This window comes from Mesoplodon densirostris, chromosome 7 (assembly GCF_025265405.1).
Source record: "Mesoplodon densirostris isolate mMesDen1 chromosome 7, mMesDen1 primary haplotype, whole genome shotgun sequence".
Lineage (NCBI taxonomy): Eukaryota > Metazoa > Chordata > Mammalia > Artiodactyla > Ziphiidae > Mesoplodon > Mesoplodon densirostris.
Window position 1 is genome coordinate 2,811,542 of NC_082667.1, and position 11,991 is coordinate 2,823,532.

Consider the following 11,991-nt stretch of genomic DNA (forward strand, 5'->3'; position numbering starts at 1 on the left):
CGGCCGCGCCCCCTCGGGTGCCTGTCCTCGCTCGCTCGGCTGGCCCTGGCCTGGCTGGCACCCACCGAGCGCAGAGCACTTGGCCTGTGGAACGCCCAGTCCTCGCGCGCCCCTTTATACGCGAGGGTCCCACCCCCCCGCTCACGGGCCCCGCTGCTATTAGCATAATGTAGTATTTTCAGTTTCAACAACACCGCGGCGATTGGCCGGCGCCGCGCTGCCCCCGCCCCTCCGGCGGTCCGGCCCCCGCCCGCCGCCCATTGGCCCTGCGCACACACCCACCCGAGGGCGGGGCGGGGCGCGAGGGCCGATTGGCGGGGCGCGGGACGCGCGCAGCGGCGGGGGAGGGGGCGGGGCGAGGGGCGGGGCCGGAGTTAAAGGGCGCTGCGGGCGGTAACGTGACACCGCGGCGCCCCGCCCCCTCGCCCCATCCCCCCCACCCCCACCCACCCCCACCCCCCACCCCCGCCCCCGCTCCCGCCCCCCGCCGGATCCTTTGTCTGCAGGCGGGGGCTGCTCGGCGGCGGTGGCGCGGGCGCCCCCCCAACCTCGGCTGGCGCGCCCTACCGGGCGCGGCGGCTGACGACCCCCGGCAAGACCGGCGTTCGGCCTGGCCCGACTCGCCCCCCGGGGGCACCCAGCCCCGCCGCCCGCGCTCGCCCTTGGGCCTCCCGCGCCAGTTGACGGGCCTTTAACCCGCCGCGGCCAGCTCGTCCCTGGCTGGAGCTAGATAGGGTCTTCGGCTGCCCCCGCGCGGCCTGCTGCGCCCGAGGCTTCTGTCCCTGGCAGGGTTCCGCGCACCTGGAGCCCTAACACACCTGCTAGACCTAAGGCCCACGAGTGAGCGGGGAGAGGGGTTTGGGGGGCCGGGGGAGGGAGGCTCTGCTCCACTCTTTCTCCAAGGGCGAAGTGGCAGACACCTTGAGAGGTGGCCCACAGTCGCCTGGAGCCAGGGTCTGGAGACTCGAGCTCTTGGGGCCGTCCGTCCTGCCCAGTGGATGGGAAACTGGCCATGCCCATCCTGAGCTATGCACCCTGTGACATCCTGAGCTACGTCACTGACTGGGTGCTCAGCCACTTCAGGCTTGGCCAGGCTGGGGGTTGGCTGGCTGGCTGGAGGCTGCTGTGCTGGCTATTGGACAGGGCACTGGACCAGGCTTCTCCACTAGGGTGGGCCTGGCCCTGCCCAGCCTGGGACCCTGACTATGTATGCTGATCCTCTGGGCCAGGCTTATCCCTTGACACACAGGGAACCGCCAGATGGGGTGGGGGCAGGGGGGCAGCAGAGAGCAGCCGCGAGGGCGCCCAGGCAGCCCTGGTCCAGCTGCTTATAGGAGCTGCGCCTCTCTGCCTCCATCCTGGAAGGCTAGCACCCCCTCACTTGTGCCCAGGAAACATGTTGGTTGGGAAGTACACACCTAAGAATGAATGACAGGGCATGCGAGCCAGTGGGCCCTACCACAGTGCCAGGGAGAGAAGAAGCCAGCCCAGAAAGGGAAGGACCTGCCCGGCAAGGCCTATGACCCTGCTCCCCCGCTTCTTGGTGTGGCCCCTGGCTCTCCCCAGTGGTCATCCCATCGGGGCCAGGCCACAGGAGACTGTAACTTTCTGCTGCTATCCCCTTGGCCCAGCCTGTCCCAGGGCTGGGGGCCTAGGAAATGCCTCCAGCAGCTCAGGCGGGGAGGGGGACAGCCAAGCTCCTGCTGGAGGGCCCAGCAGGGCCCTGAGCTCCCAGCCCCTGTCCTGGGTGAGCCCACGAGCCCAGTGAGAAAGGTGAGCTGGGGCCGACCCAACCCAACCTGCCTGCCTCCCCCGCAGGGTCAGGTGGGTTCCAGGTCCCTTCAGGGACGGGACTCCTTGCTAACATGCAGACGTGTCCTGGAGGAGGCTTGTGGAGGCAAGGTTTGGAATGAGGGCCAGCAGGAGAAGCCATCAGCCCAGCTAAGGGACAGGGCACGTTGCCACCCTTGGCTCTTGACAGCAGGACCAAAGTTGATGATTCGTGTTATATTTCTTTACTCTTTTTTATGCATTCTATTCCAAGTTTTCCACAAGTACAGTTGGTACAAATTTTTTTAAAGTAATTAATTTATTTTTGGCTGCATTGGGTCTTCGTTTCTGCGTGGGCTTTTCTCTGGTTGCGGCGAGCGGGGGCTATTCGTTGCGGCGCGCTGGCTTCTCGTTGCGGTGGCTTCTCTTGTTGCAGAGCACGGGCTCTAGGTGCGTGGACTTCAGTAGTTGTAGGACGCAGGCTCAGTAGCTGTGGCTTGCGGGCTCTAGAGCGCAGGCTCAGCAGTTGTGGCTCACGGGCTTAGTTACTCTGCGGCGTGTGGGATCTTCCCGGACCAGGGCTCGAACCGGTGTCCCCTGCACTGGCAGGTGGATTCCAGTACAACTTTTTATCTTCGGGAAAATAAGAAGATGACAGAGGCTCCCCTGGCCCTGTGGACCCCTTGGGTGGGGCTGATATCACCTGGCCTGGAGTTAGGAGGCAGGGCCTTGCCCCACCCTAGTGCCACGGCCACACCAGTCTCCCCAGAGGCCATATGCACAGGGCCACAGTGGGTAGTGACCACCAAACGTGGAACCAATGGCCCCCAGGATTTCCCAAGAGGTCAGGATGCCCTGACTTCAGCCATCTGGGAGGGCAGGCCAGGGAAGGAGCCAACCCCCGGCCCAGGCTCAGCCTCCAGGCTGTCTCCCTTCCAACAAGACTGAAGCCACCGCACTCCCAGCCCTGCTCTGGGCACCCAGGGGAGCCAGCACTCTCCTCCCTGGCAAGGACTGCCCCATGGTATGAACACCTGTCTGCCCTGGCCCCCCCAAGGGCAGGGGACCTAGTGCACGCTTCATAACTTACGGGAGCTGACCCTGCACCAGGCCTCCTGCGACCCTGCCCTGCACGTGCACGGTCTGGTCCGAGGACAGGCTTGGGAGGGCCATCCCGACTGCCTTGGGTGCACACCAGACACCTCCGTGAGTGCCAGCTGAGTTCAGGCAGATGGGTCCCAGGGCCCCCACAGTGAGAAGCCCAACAGCATCTGACTTGGAGTCCCGTCTCCAAGGACTGGAAGTGGGCGTCCCATACATGTTGGGTCACATAGCGTGGCAGCTGTGGAGCCCTCAGCCAGCCGAGCCCTGCACAGGATGGTTTCCGTAGATCCCTTGCTGGGCCTCACCTGTTTTACGGGGGAGGGAACGGAGAGCTGGAGGCTTGGAGACACAGAGGCTGGGTCAGCTGCCGGTGCCACCCCCAGCTGCCTGGTGTCCTAGTTATATTTCTCCAGGGGCCATGGGGACACCTCCTTGCTCAGTCACCCCATTAGAGCAGGGAGGTGACCTTCTGAGTCTGTGACCTTGAATTTGATCCAGGATGGTACCCACTGGCTTACTGAACCTGCTGGTCCCAGTAGTAGGCTGGGTCCCTCCCTGTGCCAGGGACAGACGGTGGGGAGGGCTGGGAGCCGAGGCCAGCACTGAGAAGAGGCCCAGTCCTCCACTCTAAGGGGCTCTGGACAAGCAAATATCTGTCTAGGTACCAACCAGGCTCTGCTTTTGTAACTTAAAATGTATCCAAAGGAAAAAAACCATTTAAAAGGAACAATGTTTGTGCCGACAGCAGAACCAGGGAGGGGTGTGGCTACCCTACCCCCTCAAATCCTGCATGTGCAGGAACGGGGAGCCTATTTGCAGCGGGGTGGGGTGGGGTGGGGGGAGTCCTAAGCACCAGGCCCCCTGCTGGCATCCTGCAGGTACATCTCTGTAGCTCTCACCTCATCCAGCCTAGGAGCAGCAGAGTAAAAGCTACGAACTCACCAAACCTTTGCCGTTTCCTGTAAGCACACAGAAAGCCCACGTGCCCAACCCCCTTGCGACGGGGTGGGGGGGCACAGACGTGAGCAGGAGTGCGCTACACCACTTCCAGGCAGGGCCCATCAAAACCAGCCAAGCGGTCCTCCTCCCCTCCCCACCGGCGGGGGCGGGGGAGGGGGGCCCCTGGGGACAGCAGAGCCGGCAGCAACAGGAGCCCTGAAAGCCCACGTGGAGCGGAACCACCAGACCCGCGGCGCCTTCTGCACACCCACCTGACCAGCATGGGAATGAGAAATAAACTTTCATTGCACCTTCGGTCACTAAAAAGTGAGAGTCATCCGTTTCAGACACGACTTCCCCTGACTCACATATATGGCACGGGTAGCTCCCTGTTGGCATTTTCTAGGTGAGGAAAGGAAGGTTCAGGAGGATTCAAGGACTTGCTCCAGCTTCCAGTGGTTATGGCCCGGTGAAGGGGGGGGGGGCGTTTAGTCCTCACAACACCCCACAGTCGGTGGATACTGTGGGCTCTTTTTCCAGGGAGGAGAAACATGCTTGCCGGAATGAGTGGCCGAACCTGGTCTCTGGTGGCGGGGAAACGCCATCCTCAGCCGCGTGCTGACCCCTGGTGGCTGACTTCGGCACCAGCGGCCTCTCTGGCTGCCCCAAACCTCCCTTCTCCTGGGGACCCACTGGGGCAGTGGGTGTGCCAGGGCCCACCCCCAGCAGTACTTCTGGGGACCCTTCAGGGGCGTCTGTGTCTGTGCCCTTCCCAAAGCTCTCCGATTGCTATCCAGGGTACTGCCCTGTCTGAGGAGTCTGGAAGGACATGACAACTGGTGACCACACTAGCTGCCTCGAGCCTGCCCTGCACTGAGGCTGGCCTCTTTGCCTCATTTAATCATTCCAAGAACCTGAAGACGGAGGCGTTTTGATGCCCATTTGCCAAGGGAGGAGCCTGAGGCTCAGAAAGGTTAAGCAACCTGCCTGCAATCAGCGGTCAATGGCAGCTGATTTGTGCCTCTGGCCCAGCCCTGAGCCCCTCCACCTGACTGCTATGAGGGGCCGATAGGCACAAAAGCGGGAGAGGAAAGAAGTCAAGGGTCCCGAGGTTAACTTCCCCTGACACCCCCGCAAGCCCTGGAGCCAGGGGCGGGCACATGTGGGTGTATGGCCCTTCCCCGGGATGGCTGACCCCGGGGGTTCATCCTACCAGGGAGGTGACCAAGCTCCCGCTCAGCCAAGTCGGCCTTCCCACGTGCAGATCTCAGCTTGTCCACCTCCCACCCACCAGGGTAAGGCCCTCACTGCCCCACCAGCCCACCCAGTGTTCCCCGGGGAGTCAAAGCACATCACCCAGTGGCGCACTTCACCAAGGCCCTGGGCCGGCCTAGCAGGCCCCCTGGGGAGGCCACTGCCCCTCTGAGCCTCACCTTCTCCTCCGTAAGATGGGGCCTGGAGGCCCCGAGGGGTATGGAGAGTTACAGATTAACCAGCCAGCCCCCAGCGACCGGCGGATCGGCCCAGCTCTGTGCTTGCGCGCTCGCACGCACAGGGGGAGGTTTCCTGGCGCCCTTGGCAGGGGCCCAGCGCCCCGCGCACAGCGAGAATGTTCCTCCCGCACCGAGTTCCCGCGCTTGGCTCGCCCCGCCCCCAGCCCCCCCAGGACGGGCTGTTCTCGGGGCGGCTGCCAGGCACGTCCTCCGCAGGTGCCGGCCTCCCTCCGGTGACTGTCCACAAGCCGCACAACGCGAATCCAAAGCTCCGATTACAGGGACTGCCTTGTACTCGGGGCCGGGGTCCTCACTCCCCACCACCCCGAATCGGTGGGAGGGGCTGAGCAGCCCTGGGGGAGGAGCGGGGGAACAGGAACAGCCCTGGACGTGAGAGTTCCTCCGCCCCATCTCCAAAATAGACCGGGGCTGCTTCCCCCTGACCCCCAGGATCTCAAGCAGGGGGACCCCCTCTTCCCGCCTTAACTGGGACTTTTCTGGTTTCAGTCCTCAAAGTCCCAGGAGCCACTGGACCACTGGTCATCCGAGGCTCCAGCCAGACCCTCCCAGGGCTAAGGAGGTGTCCTGGGGCGGGGGGCAGGCACGGGAGGAGGATCTCAGGGCCCGGCTCAGACACCCTCTGTGGCCAGCTCTGAGCCCCACCAGGGCCCCCTCCTCCTCCCCACCCGCAGGACACAGACCGGACGGTCCCCTGGGCCAGAGGCTCACTTTGCCAGGGAAATAGCAAGAAAAGCATATCGGGGATGAGCAGATGACCCCCCTTCCCAGACCTCATGCCCACCATGCCACCCCAACTTCCTGTCTAGTCTTCTTGAGCTAGTGGGGTCCCCTGTGAGTCAGCATCTTCTACCCACAGGGTACACCAGGGAGCCCCTCTCCCATGCTGCTTCCAACACCTCCGCGTGGTGTTCAGAGCAGCTGAAATGCCAGGGAGGAGATGTGATGGTCCCCACCCCTCCCACAGCGGGACCTGGACCCTCGCAGCCATGGAGGAACAAGAGGCAGGGGCTTCCTAGGCTTCAGGAGAGACTTCATGTGAGACATTAGTGGAGCACCTAGTACTCGCAGGCACTGGGACACCCCCAGCAGGCTCCCACCGCGAGTCAGGGCAGGATGAGGGAGCAGCCGCCTGCCTGCTGCCCGTCCACGGCCAGGTGAGGAGGACAGCCCTCACCACTCCGTCCGCCCCTCAATCCGCTCACTCTCCACATTTGCCCAACTCCCCCCCCCCCCCCCCCGCCCCGCAGCGTTTCCAAGGTGAGCAGCAGCTGATCAGGACAGAGGCCAGGAGGTAAAAGCAGGGCAACCCGGCGAAGCCAGGGCTGCAAAGAGTAGGGGCTCAGCAGAAGCGGTGCCTGTCCCCTCCCTCCCCCAATGGCCCGGGCAGCGGGGCCACAACCGTCCTCAATGTGAGCGGCAGCCCCTGGGCCCCCGGCCAGACCAGCCCAGGCCGCCTCCCCACCCTCCGGCAGCAGCCTTGAGGCCCCAAACTGGGCGCCTGCTGCCCCCTGGTGTCCACAAAGGGCACCACCACCAGCAGCCCGCCCACGCAGCCCACTGGGGCCGGAAAGTGGAGGGCGGACCCTGCGCAGCCTCCAGCCACCCCCTCCCCCCACTGCCGCCTGCCTGCCCATCTCACTCTTCCTCACCCCGTGGGTGCCTTGGCCAAGGACCTCCCTCTCTGTGACCCTGAGTCTCCTCGAGTCTAAGATTGGGGTGAGGTCTGCCCACTGTGGCCAGTCAAGGCTGTGGAGGGGGAAGCCTCAGTTTCAAAAAAAATCCCCGCACCCCAAGGTGCTTGGGGTGAGGGGTGTCCCTCACACCTTAGCGGTAAATGCGTTCGGCCTCTCCTGTCTCCAGGGTGGGCAGGGGGCCAGGGAGCCAAGGAGGGGAGAGACAAAGAGGCTACAGACCCCAGGTGAGGGCCTCAGCCTGCCCTCCCCCTCCCCTCGTCCGCGTCCCTTTTCCTTGCCTCCCCCTCCCCTTCGCCCCTTCTCCTCCCCTTCCCCCTCCCTCCCTCCCTCCCTCCCCGGCCGCCCTTCAGCCCCTCCTCTTCCTCTTCCTGCCAGTCCTGAAGGGGCCAGGCCTCACCCCAGCGCCCTCTGCCTCGTTCCCTCCATCCGTGCCGCGGGTCACTGGATCTCTCTGTGAGGCCTGCACCTGGCCGCCCCTGCCTGCCCCCGCTGCTGCGCCTGGGGGGCCGCATGCTGCGGACCTTCCCTTACGGAGCACAACTGGGGAATTCCCTGGTGGTCCAGTGGTTAGGATGGGGCACTTTCACTTGGCGGGGGGTGGGGGGGGCCCGGGTTTCAGGCCTGGTCGGGGAACTGGACTCTGGCCCACCCGACAACATCAACGACCAAACCAGTAACTATAACTCCCATTTCTGGGCTGGGGCTAAGGCCCAGCGGGCAGATATCTGGGCAGACACAGGCCCCTCAGGGCAGAAGTGCCTGGCTGGGGGGACAGCAGATAAGATAGCAGGCTTGAAGGGACACGTGTGCCCCACAATCTCCATCAGCTGTGCACACCCCAAAAATAAGCCCACACCCTAAGGGAACCCTGTGGGCCGCCAGGGAAGGCCTGGGGTCCGCCTCCAAGCTGCCCACGGTCAGGCACAAACCCCGAACCTCCACAGCTACCGGGGCAGCTGTGCTATGATGATGGGAAGTGGGATACAGCAGGAGCCCGCAGCAGGGGGCACCCCAGCTTTGGGATGAGGACGAGGAGTCTGGGAAGGGAGGGGGGGCCCAGGCAGGGAGGTGGCCATGCCCAGGCCTTGAGGGCCTTTGCAGCCCATCGTAGCCGGTGCCCGGAGAGGGAGCAGGGAATGGGCTGGGTGGGGGCTGGATGGAGGCTGAAGAGGGTCGCAGGTTTGCAGGGCCTGGGGATCCATCTGGCCCACAAGCTGGCTACATCCTGAAGGCACCAGGGAGCCCCGGAGGGTTCTAGCTGGGGGTCCAGGGTCCTGTGGTTGAGTGGTGGATGCAGGTGCCAGGACCAGCGAGGTGAGGAAGTCAGGGAAGCAGGCAATGACGGGGCGCCAGGCCAGAGGCTGGGAGCCTGGGAGAGGCCAGGTCTGAGGGCTCCGGGAGCCTGCGATGGGGGATAAGAGGAAGGAGGGGGAGGGGAGTTTGGAAGATGGTGCCAGGAGGTGCCTCATGGCCTGGAGTGCAGGTTGGGGGTGAGAGGCAGCAGGCCCTTGCTGGGGGGACAGGAGGGTGTGGCCACAGCCCACGGCTGCCCCCAGGGTGCCAGTGGGCCCAGCTTCCTGCCGGTGGCATCTTCGCACAGCAAGAGGAATGGGGCAAGGGGCAAGGTAGTGGGCGCTGCCTGGTCGAGGGGCAAATCTGTGGACTTTGGAGTTGAGCAGAGTGACTGCCTCTTGCTGGCTGTGTGACCTTGGGCAAATCACTTAACCTCTCTGTGCCTCTGCTTTCTCATCTGTAAGGCTCCTGATGAGGCTCGGAGGCCATGTCCATATGTGCCTGGCACAGTGGCCCCCTCCTTGAGAAGAGGCATCACCCTCTGCATAATCGGTCTCTCCCTCCAGACCTAGAGGGGTGGGCAGGGCACAGCTGAGCACTGAGGACCCCACCAGCTGCCTTTGTAATGAAAAATGGACATTTGCTCTGAGCCCAGGGGCATGGGCTGGCAGGCAGACTCCAACCCCAACAAAGGCATTTGTACCCCCCAAATCGTGTGCAGTTCCCTAATAAATTGTCAGACAGGATGAAGCAGTATTTACATAACAAGCAGCTTGGACAGTGCTACTACCCGACCCAGGGGGCTCTGTGGGACACAGATCACAGTGACTGGTGGGTCTGTCTTCATGTAACCCAGGCTGTTTCACCCGGCTGCACACATGCCTGATACTCAGCAGCATCCCTGGTCGGTACCCTGCTGTTGCTGGCAACACACCCTCTCTGTGCCGGGCAGCCGCCCCGGCCATGCAATTTACGTGCAGATTGCTTCATTTAATCCTCACATGTATCCTACGAGGGAGGAATTAGCATTGTCCCATTTTGCAGATGGGGAAACTGAGGCTTGAGAGGAAGGATGAGATGCTTGTCAAAGCCGGGTAAGCTGTGGAGATGCTGGCCCAGCAGGGCTGCCTGCAGAGCCAGTCTGGTCCCGGCTCCGTCACTGTTGGCGGCGTGACCTTGGGCAGCCCCTCCTCCTCGACTGTCACATCAGGGCCTGGACCAGGGGTGTCTGACTTGTGCCCTCGTCTGTGTTCACCTGTCCATCCAGCAGGGCTGAGTCCCAGTGGAAGGGGCAGGGCGAGAGGCCGTGGCTATCCCTCATACTTCTCCAGTTTGCAAAATGCGTGTGAGACCTGGCCGCCCCCGAGCTGGGTGTCGGACCAGAGGCCCAGGGGTGGGAGGCAGCAGGGGCCCCAGAAACTCCCCGACCAGGTCCCAGGGTGCCCAGAAGGGGAGCTGCTGCTTGTCACCTCTTGAGGTGTCAGCGTGGCTGCTCCCAACAGAGACCAAATAGCCAGGCTCTCTGAAACTGCCATCCAGGCAGGGGGAGGCACTGGTGCCGGCCAGGGGGGTTCTCTGGGGTAAGAAGGGGTGCATGGGTTTGTGACTTCTCTTCTGGGGTCCTGGAAGTCCTTCCTGCTTCTTCCTGGATTCTCTACTGAGTTTCCGATGGGTAGAGGTTCCAGAAGGCGCTGTGTGTGGGATGGATGGTCAGAACACGGGCGGTCCCTTCTAGAGGGGGATGAGGGACCAGGACCGGAGGAGGTGGTGCTCGGGGAGATGCGGGGCCCCTCCAGGTCCCTCGGGCATGTGCCTGTTTCGGGGACTGAAGCACCAGGAGCACATGGAGAGGAGTGCATCCGTGCCACGTGTCCTGCCTCGGTTTCCGCCCTCCCAGCCTGGTGCACAGGTGTATGGTTACTGTCTCTGAGCCCTGCTTTCCCGTGACGTTGGAAGGCTCATCTTTTCCTGATTCCAGGCTGCCCTCTGCCCTCTCAACACCACCCCCCCCCAGGCCCCAGCCAGGCCAGACCGCCAGCTGCTAGCCACTTCCCCCTCCATGCCTTCCTGGATGGACACCTCTCCTTTGAAGCTGTAGTTCCTGCCCAAGTATGGAACTTGGGGTAAGGTGTTCCTCCAGGGCCCTGGAGGTGGGGCCTGTGACCTTGCAGTGCCCACCCCTGCTCTGCTGCCCGGGCTGTCCCCCACCCCAGCGTCTTTCCTTCCTTCCTCTAGGTCAAGGCCCAGCGTGAGTCTGTCTGGCCTCCAGGGACCCGAGAGGGAGGGTGACCAGCTGGCCGGGCTTCTCCAGGACAGTTCCTGTTTTCACATGGAAAGCCCCACGTCCCAGGCAAGCTGGGGCCTTTGGCACCTCTTTGAGGGTCCCAAGAGCAAGGTGCCCTGGTCCTCCTCTCCTCTGGTCGTGGTAGAAAGGGGACACGGCCATCCCACAGTGTACCCCAGCCATCACCTGAGGGCCCCGGGGTCTCCGGTCCACAGGCCTCTCTCCCTGAGGCCGCCTCCAGCAAACTGCTCGGCCGTGCTTCGCCATCAAGACTCCTTCTCCCTCAGCTGTGGCCATCGGCTGGCATGAGCCCCTGGACTGAGTGATCCACACCTCACCACGTGGGACCCTGCATCCCAGCACTGGGCCAGGTGCAAGGTGGAGCTACTGGGTGAGAGGTGGGACCCCAGGCCTCTGCCCCCCGTGCAGCCTGCTGCCCTCCCTCCGCCTGGACGCTGGGGCCAGGGGTCCCTGCATCACTAGAGGCCAGCAGAGAAGCCCCTTTGGCTGGCAGAGCCTCCTCTGGGGATGTGGCCAGGCCACGTCCTGAAGGCCTCAATCCCATGAACCCACCCACAGGGTGAGTCGGAACCAACACAAGGCCCAGCCCTTGCCCCCTCCTCCGAGAAGCCCCTGCCCAGACTCCAACCCCAGGAGCCTAGTCACAGACTCCAGTTCTGGAAGGTTTCTCGGCACCTGCCAGCCCAGCCCCTCCTGTGGCATCTGCAGAGGGACTTTGCACCCACCCTCCCAGACCCTTAACCCAACTGCCTCCAAGATGGTGCTCACCAACTGAGACCAGACCCCCGGTGCCTGCAGTGGGCTGGGGCGCCCCTCGTACAGATGCTACTTCAAGGACAGCTACCAAGCTGAGTCTGAGCTTCTGGGGATGCTGTGAGGGGCACAGGCGCCGCTGTGGACTCTGGACACCCTCCTGCTGGCCAAGGCCTGAAACCGTGCCTCACCTGGGCTGGGAAGGTAAGCTCTGGCAGAGACCTGCCCCCAGCCCTGGTCCTGCCCCAGCCAAAACCTCCTTGGCATCCCTGAAGAGGTGACGTTGAGGTGGGCCCCTCGGGGAATAGTAAGAGTAACAGGCACTGTTCCCTGGACCCGCATCAACCCCCTCCTGGGTTCATCTCGTCCTGAGTCAGGGCCCTAAATACTATCTCGATACAGAAGATGCCCTGTGGTACCTCCAGCTCAGACCCCACGCTCCTGCACCTGTGTGTGACCCACGTCTCCACCCCCTCGAGCACTGAGCCCCAGCAGGTTCTCCCCTCGAGACCCCACACTCACACCCTGATTCCTTCTCAGCTGATGGACACCAGCCAGACACTCTGTCAGCTGCTCCTTCCCCAGCTTTGCAGACTGTCCCGCTCTGCTGCCACCTCCT